Here is an 8,606-nt window from a genome sequence, read left to right on the forward strand (position 1 = left end):
AGCATGTGTATACTTTACGCAAATTGGTATAATAAGCCTGTCCAGTCTTTTAAATTTCAGCGGTGCCCTGTGTGAGGCCAAAATTCAGCACCCACCCCATCCCCTGCCTCACCTTTTATTCTGTTCAGTTCACTTATGTCATAGTAGCAGCACCCCATGGCACTCCTTGGCTGAGCACCCAGTGTGGTCGAACCAGTTGTTCTGCCCTAAATCCACCTATGCCATGGACTGTCCCTCAAGTCTGGACTCGATGACCCTTGTGGTCTCTTCCAACTCTATGATTCTATGATTCTATGATTCTATGATTCTAAATATCTGTCAACACCCCTGCCTGGCTTCTCTGTGTTGTTAACATGGTGCTTCTGCTATAGTATGAAATGGTATAGATGCATGTGTGTACTTATTTAGGCAGAGTTTATTATTGTATTGTTAGCTTTAATTGTTTACTATTAAGTATGTATCTGTTGAACTTATAACTTCTTGTACTGAAAATATAATTTCAGCACATTTATGTCTCCAATAAACTATAAAAATAAAAATGGGAAACTGTGGGCAAAGAGATGCGTTTTCCGTCTGATTATTATTTTTCTTATACAATATGAGAATTTCTTAGGGGAATTCACTATGTCAGAGGCAGCCTACTGTGAATTCTGGGATCCTACTATTCTACCATTGATCTGTCAGAGACACTGCATAAGCAAGGACTGTGAGTTTCAAGGCCCATTCATAGCGGTGAAAGGACACCGTTCGATGTGCATTCTAAACTGTTTCTGTAAATTCATGTGCTTCTTAGAAACACACATATATGGTTTTATTTTGTCGCACTTACACGACTTGGTTCTTTTTAATGAACTTGTAAATGAGTAACAAGCCATCTGTTCATGTATTCGCAACACAAGTTTTTTTCATGCTTTACTCCCAAACAACCAGTTTCCTTGATTGACTTTGAAGAAAGGGCTTGTTCACTCAGCACGTACCCGCTGCTTGCACTTTAGAACAAGGCATCCCAATCTGTTGCTAGATAAACTGGTAGGTCAGTTGCTTTGGCCTGGGTTTCCTCCAACTTAGTAGGGATTTCCAGAGGAGAGGACAAAACAGGAAAGAGGACAACCTAGCTTCTCTGTAGCCCAGAGGGATCAAAAATGGTGCAAAGGCAGGCAAACATCAGTGTGTGCAAGACAGCAGACAACACCACACTCAATAGGCATGTGGGAGACTAAGCAGCCGCAACAGCTCTGCCTCCTTCCCTCCAGGAGCCTCACTCAAACTGGTAGCTCATTGGACATTGTGGCTCCTTGCCACACCACGGTTGTGGTCAGATCTTGAATGAATGAGCCCAATTAAACAGATGTGCCAACACATTTTACAAGCCAAGTATAGCCAGAAGACCATTCAAGACCCTTAGGACTTAGGGCAGGCCTAGGCAAACTCGGCCCTCCAAATGTTTTGGGAATACAACTCCCATCATCCCTAGCTAACAGGACCAGTGGTCAGGGATGATGGCAGTTGTAGTCCTAAAACAGGTGGAGGGGGCGTTTGCCTATGCCTGGCTTAGGGGAAGGCCTGCAGCTCAGTGGTAGAGCATCTGCTTAACTTGCAGAAGGTCCCAGGTTCAAGCCCTAGCATCTCCAGGTAGGTCTGGGAGAGAGCCCTGTCTGAAACCCTGGAGAAATGCTGCTGCTCCGTGTAGACAGTGCTGAGCTAAATGGCCCAATGGCCCGACTCAGTACAAGGCACCTTCCTGTGCTCCTGCCTTGTTATGTTAAATTGTAAATGCAACAGAGAGAGGAGGAGAAATGCTACAGGTGTAAGGCAGCTCCACTTGCTCCACTAAACCCTTTCTATCTAGGGTTGAGTGCTGATGAATCCGATGCATATTCACTCGAGATAATGCCAATGGGACTTACTCCCAGTTTCATTAAACACACACATTTGTCAGCTAGTTGGTTTCAGTCAGGCCATTGGGCTCCTTTGCTTACAGTCCAGCTACAGTGGTGATGCTATAGGAATCTGAACTAGGAGCTGCCAGGATTCAGCTCCAGTACTTTAATTCAATGCCAGGAGGATGTGATTGAACCAACTGTAGAGAGAACAGTACCTTTCAGCATGTACAAGGTTCATTCACTTTACCACTGAGTATGCAGAACTGCCCCCATTCATCTCAGCGCTCCTCAAACACAGAGTTGTCAGGGGATCCATTGCCTGAAGATCCATCACACTGCAATAAAGGGTGGGGTTTTTTTTGGGGGGGTGCTGCTTGAGTGAGTAAGCACTCCTGCTTGAATTCTTGCCATGAAGCAGTTTCCCACCTTGATGGTGCTTGCACCCTAATTTTCTCCGTGACTTGCTACTTGTGTTACCAGATTTCTATATTTTACATAGGTAATCATGGAATTATGATTTTGGGGTTCTTTATTAGAGGCAAATGCATGCCACAGACATTATTGTGATGGATAAAATTACCCTAGCAAACGCCTACGTCTGAAGAATTTAGCTATAACTCATAAACGTCAATATGATCTATCTCACTTAGGGGAATTAGCAGTGATCATGCAGGCTGATATCATTAGAATATTTATTTGCACAAATAGCTGTCACAAAGTAAAAAAATGGCTCTGTGGCTTGAAGTGCCAGTATGGAAAAGAATGAGAGTGTATCTAACTAGACTTTCCTGTTAGTGCTAGGATCTCTGATTACACATTGAGACTTCCCCACCCCTCTCCTTCCTCATGCACAGATTGGGGGGAGATACACAGGGGGAGGCAAGGGACACGGGTGGTGCTGTGGGTTAAACCACAGAGCCTAGGACTTGCTGATCAGAATCCCTGTGACGGGGTGAGCTCCTGTTGCTCAGTCCCAGCTCCTGCCAACCTAGCAGTTCGAAAGCATGTCAAAGTGCAAGTAAATAAATAGGTACTGCTACGGCGGGAAGGTAAACGGTGTTTCCGTGCGCTGCTCTGGTTCGCCAGAAGCGACTTAGTCATGCTGGCGACATGACCCGGAAGCTGTCTGCGGACAAACGCTGGCTCCCTCGGCCCATAGAGTGAGATGAGTGCTGCAACCCCAGAGTCGGTCATGACTGGACCTAATGGTCAGGGGTACCTTTACCTTTACCTTACACAGGGGGAGAGGAGCGCTGTTCACTCAGAAATCCTTGTGCTAATGGGACTGTGACTTAACGCTGCTTTAGATAAAACCCTTAGATCAGGGGTTAGCAACCTTTTTCAGCAGGGGGCCGGTCCACCGTCCCTCAGACCATGTGGTGGGCCGGACTATATTTTGGAGGGGGGGAAATAAACAAATTCCTATGACCCACAAATAACCCAGAGATGCATTTTAAATAAAAACACACATTCTACTCATGTACAAACACCAGGCAGGCCCCACAAATAACCCAGAGGTGCATTTTAAATAAAAGGACACATTCTACTGATATAAAAACACACTGATTCCTGGACCGTCCGCGGGCCGGATTGAGAAGGCGATTGGGCCTTAGGTTGCCTACCCCTGCCTTAGATGTTACACAGGCTACCAAGCCCATGATTTGTGCACCATACATTTCAACAGTTCCCAGCTGAGATATGCTGTACACAGCACTTTGAGGTGGGCTTTAAAGCCAGCAGACCTGTAGGGACACTTAATAAATTATATGAGAGGTTAAGATAATCTGTTTCGTGATGATGGTCTGAAAGGGATGACACTAAATCAACCCCTGAACCAAACTTACTATTTTCCATTGGGTTCCTTAGGGCCTTTCTATATAGTTAAGAATGGCAGACAGTCCTTGTTAGGAAATCACTGTCCTCTGAAAAGTACTCTGAATTTTCCTGGGCAAAACAACAAATAGAGATCAGAGGCAAGGGTACAGGGCTGAGAGGCAAGAAGGAGATCCTAACTAAGTTGGTGAAAAGGGAGGTATGCTTCTGCCACAATTAATGGGGTCATATAATCTTCAAGAAGAAGCATGGAGCAGCCTTCTGGGCATGTCCCCAAAGTTGAACAAACTTGAGGATGCAAACGCAGTCTGGTTATATGGGAGGCAATGATCTATGGGTGTTGACCTAACTTGCCAAGGTGATTTTCTTAATGTCCAGGAGGGGCATAGGAGACTTTACATAATGAAGGGGAAAACAGTTACTGAACTACCACAAGTCAATATCACTCACAGCATTGTGGCAGAATCACACATCATGTTTCAGGAGTGATCCTGTGCTGCTGGTGACAGCTGAGATTGGATTTCTCAGGAAATGCAAACTAGGGGGCTGCCTTTAATTAAGCTGGAACCTGTTTTCTGGATGCAATCTATTGCTCCCAAGGGGCAACCCTTGCAATAAATATAGCACTATTTGCTGTGGGGTGCACTAGGTTAGGCAGACCTGCTCATGTTTTCATTATCTTACTAGAATCAGAGTTGGCTTATACTCGCTTGCACTTCCAGCTCAGAACAAAGCCAATTTACACACCCATAGTCTCGGGACGCAGAACGTTCTAACTGAGTCAAACTTCACAGTAACACCTGTCCCCATCCCAATGGAGGGAATTGAGACAGCAGGCAGGAGACAGCACCACTGAAGTTGGAAAAGGCTCACTGAGCCTCTTCTCCTTTCCTAGAACAAGTGAGACTAACTGGCAGTGTTGCTCACTCTTCTGGTAAGGAGAAGAGGACATTATTGGGCTATGTCACAAAAGAGGAATTAATACTTAATGGCATGGCTGGAGTTACTAGGTCCTGAGCACAATGCTATTACAAAATCTAACCGTATTAACCAGGGGCTCATCCTGCAGAGAGATATACACCATCATCTGCCAACAAGACCCTTCTGCTAGCTTCCTCATCCTTGATCTCTATCTGAGTGCACACACAGTAGCTGGTGGGTGTGCTAACTAACAAAGGGCCCACGTGCTCTTTCTGATAGACTGGCTGCTATTAGGATTATCTAGTTCAATCTGTGAATATGTGGGTGTTCTATCGTCTTCATTTTCATTTATTGTCCTGGCAACTCGGCCTTGATCTTATAGCTGGCTCCTCCGGTTATGATTCATGCTCTGCAGACACCTGGATAAGAACCCGATGTAACCGTCATAACAAACCTTGTTAAATCATTGGCTTAACCCTAGACTTAATGAATATAGAAAATGTGAAATAAATGGCCTTCATTTGATTCTCGTTCCCACTTTGCAATAATCTCACATTGCAATAAAAGAAAATGATATTCTTATTCTTATTCTTATGGCTTGTTAGTTGCTTGCTACCCAAAGGTCTGCAAGTAATTTACAACACATTTAAAAACATAAAGATAGCTACATTATATTAAAAAATCATACAGAACACCTCCCATTTATTCAAATATATACAGAAATATATACACTGGTACCTTTGGTTATGTACTTAATTCGTTCCGGAAGTCCATTCTTAACCTGAAACTGTTCTTAACCTGAAGCACCACTTTAGCTAATGGGGCCTCCCGCCGCTGCCACGCTGCTGCCGTGTGATTTGTGTTCTCATCCTGAAGCAAAGTTCTTAAGCCGAGGTATTATTTCTGGGTTAGCGGAGTCTGTAAACTGAAGCGTATGTAACCTGAAGCGTAGGTACCCGAGGTACCACTGTATACACCAAACAGTCACAGGGAGCTTATAGGCAGCCATTGGGCAGCACACAAATATACTAACACAAACAACCTAACCCCAGTCCATTAAAAGCCTAAGGGAAAAGCTAAACCTTTACCTGATGCTGAAAACATGTCAGTGAAGAAACCAGACGGCCCTTGCTATGGAGAGCATTCCAAAAATAGGGAGCAACATCTTGAAAGGCCCTCTTTCTTGCCACCACCCTCTGAGCCTCCCTCCTTAAGGGGAGACCCAGAGAAGAGCCTCAGAAGAAGATCTAAGAATCCAGGTAGAGAGGTGTTCTAGAAGATATTGGGGTGCTGAACCATAAATAGCTTGATAAGTCAAAACCATCACTTTGAATTGGGCTCAGAAGCATACAGGCAGGCAGTATAGTTGTAACAGATCAGGTAGCAAATGGGGTGAGGGACCTCTTTCTATGACACCCTAGAGAGCAGCTGCCAGTCAGAGTAGAGAAGACAGTATCGGAGATGATGAAGGAAATAATCAGGCCTGAGGTAAAGGAGAGGCTCCTGTTTTCTTAAGTGATTTGTCTCTTCAGCCATGATGACTGATGAAACAAAAATAGTGAGTGAAGCTCCATCTGTGGGTATACAATTAATTTCCACACATACAACCTCCAGCTTTGGATTTTGTCCTCAGAACACAGTGTGTTTGATTAGAACAGCCTAGAAAATGTGTGAAAACTCCTCATTTGTCAGCTGCTGAAACGAAGTTCCTGGAAGATATCATTTTCCCATTTCACCACTTTCCTTGCCACATTCTTGCTCTTTGGTGAAAAAGAGAATGGGGGCACCTCGGTCTTTAGAGCTTCCTGAACATAAATCTCAAGTGTCATTGGGTGTCACAAGTCCCACCATTTATGTTTTAAAGATGTTCCTCATTCCCTTTGAAAAACGTTTGCTTCTCAGCCTGTGATGATGTTCTTTTGGATTTCTGTGCCGTGGTGTCTGATGCATCCAGATACTATTATGGTACTCATTAAACTAACAGTTAAGATGGTCTTGCTCAGCTGCTTTATCCACTTAAATGCCCCAGAATCATAATTCTTCAAAAGTTCTACCTTCTGCTCAAAACTTCCAGAAATATCCGTTGTAATATCCACCAGGTATTATTACTTCACATCCCCTGAATTCAATGGAATAAATACTGAAGAAAGAGTAATCCAGTGAGATTCTCATCATCTTAATCCTGCCATTTAATTCTTTAACCAATACGAACATAACGTAAGAATGTAAGGCAAGCCTGCTGGATCATGGCCAATGGCTCATGTCATGGACCAGCTAGATACAAAGGTGTGATGGCCTGGGATTCGGACACGGTGCTGAACCTGAGGGATCCCAGCCTGCACAGGATTCCCTGCCTCCAGAACCAGCTGAGCCGGGGCTGGGGCATGAGCCTGAAGGGTCCTCACCTGTGCTGGATCCTCAGGTGCAGGCATCAGCTGAGTCTGCTCTGGCTCCTGAGGTGATGGAGGACCCATTGCCTGCAGGTGCTCCACTCTCAGCCCTGTCAGAGGAAGCTGAGGTTGCCTCTGGGTCTGGTAACCCTCCAGCCTCTCCTGAGCTGCAGAGGCTCAGGGCAGAGAGGCGGAGGGAACTAAGTTCCCGCAGGAGGAGTGCTCGCCTCCAGGCCAGGAGAGATGAGTCACCAGAGGATTGGGGCCGCCCTACGCCTCGGGACAGATAAAAGCCGGCCAGTCCCAGTCCCAAGTTGCAAGAGCAACATTGTGGTTGCTAGTTCTTGCCTGAACCATGTCTTGCTTTCCTGCCTGGTCTCCTGACCCGCCCTGGTTCCCTGCTTGCAAGTCTGTTCCTGACATCACCCGACTCCCTGCCCCGCACCCAGCTTCAGCTACTATGGACTGTCTCCATGTTGCACCTTTGACCATGGACCGGACTTGGACCTCACCTCTCAGGTAACCCATGGGACCAGCACAAAAGGAGTGGCAGAGGGCAGCAGCTGGTGAACCCCCAAGGGAACCCCCAGGGGAAGAAGTCTCAGAGCCCAGGGGATTGGTGGTGGGATGACGGTGAATGGTCAGAGGGAGAAGGGGGAGCAGACTCGGAGGAGAAGGTGTTGGAAGCTGAAGAGATAACAGGGTTTAGTAAGCAGGAGGAGGCCAAGGCAGAGAGCAATCTAGATCCAGAGGAGGCTGGAGAGGAGGGGAGCCAGGAGACAGAGATGAGGCAGACTGCTGAAGAAGCCAGGGAGTTTCCCCTCCTGCTGCAACCAGCTCCCCTCCTCCTGTTCTCCCAGAAAACAGAGAAATGAAGAAGGTGGAGCAGAGAAAAACAAGATGAAGGAGCCTCAGGCTGCTGGGGAAGGACCTGGGGGAGGAGTCTTACAGAGCAGTGGGAAGGCAGGGACCTTTAGTACTCACAACTGCCTCATTGGGAAGAGTTGCTGTGATCACTAGGCCTGCTGTTGTTTTTGTTTCTTTGAATAGTTAACTTTGCTGACACCAGGTGTTTTATTGCTGACCTAACCCTGACTCTGGCTCCTGACAGCTCATCTCGTCTACTACAATATTTTCACAGCGGCCGACCAGATGCCTGAAGGAAACCTGCAAGCTGGACATAAGCATAACGGCAGTCTGGCCACCTGTGATTCCCATCAGCAGGTATTCAGAGGCATTATCCCATTGACAGTGGAGGTAGAATACAGTGGTACCTCAGGTTAAGTACTTAATTCGTTCCGGAGGTCCGTACTTAACCTGAAGCTGTTCTTAACCTGAAGCACTACTTTAGCTAATGGGACCTCCTGCTGCTGCCGTGCCGCCGGAGCACGATTTCTGTTCTCATCCTGAAGCAAAGTTCTTAACCCAAGGTACTATTTCTGAGTTAGCGGAGTCTGTAACCTGAAGCATATGTAACCTGAAGCGTATGTAACCTGAGGTACCACTGTATACCCATCATTGATAGTCTTATTCTCTATGGATTTTTTCTTTTCTTTTTTTATAATAATTTTTATTCATT

This window comes from Podarcis erhardii (assembly GCF_964252035.2).
Source record: "Podarcis erhardii genome assembly, chromosome: 1".
NCBI classification, from domain to species: domain Eukaryota; kingdom Metazoa; phylum Chordata; class Lepidosauria; order Squamata; family Lacertidae; genus Podarcis; species Podarcis erhardii.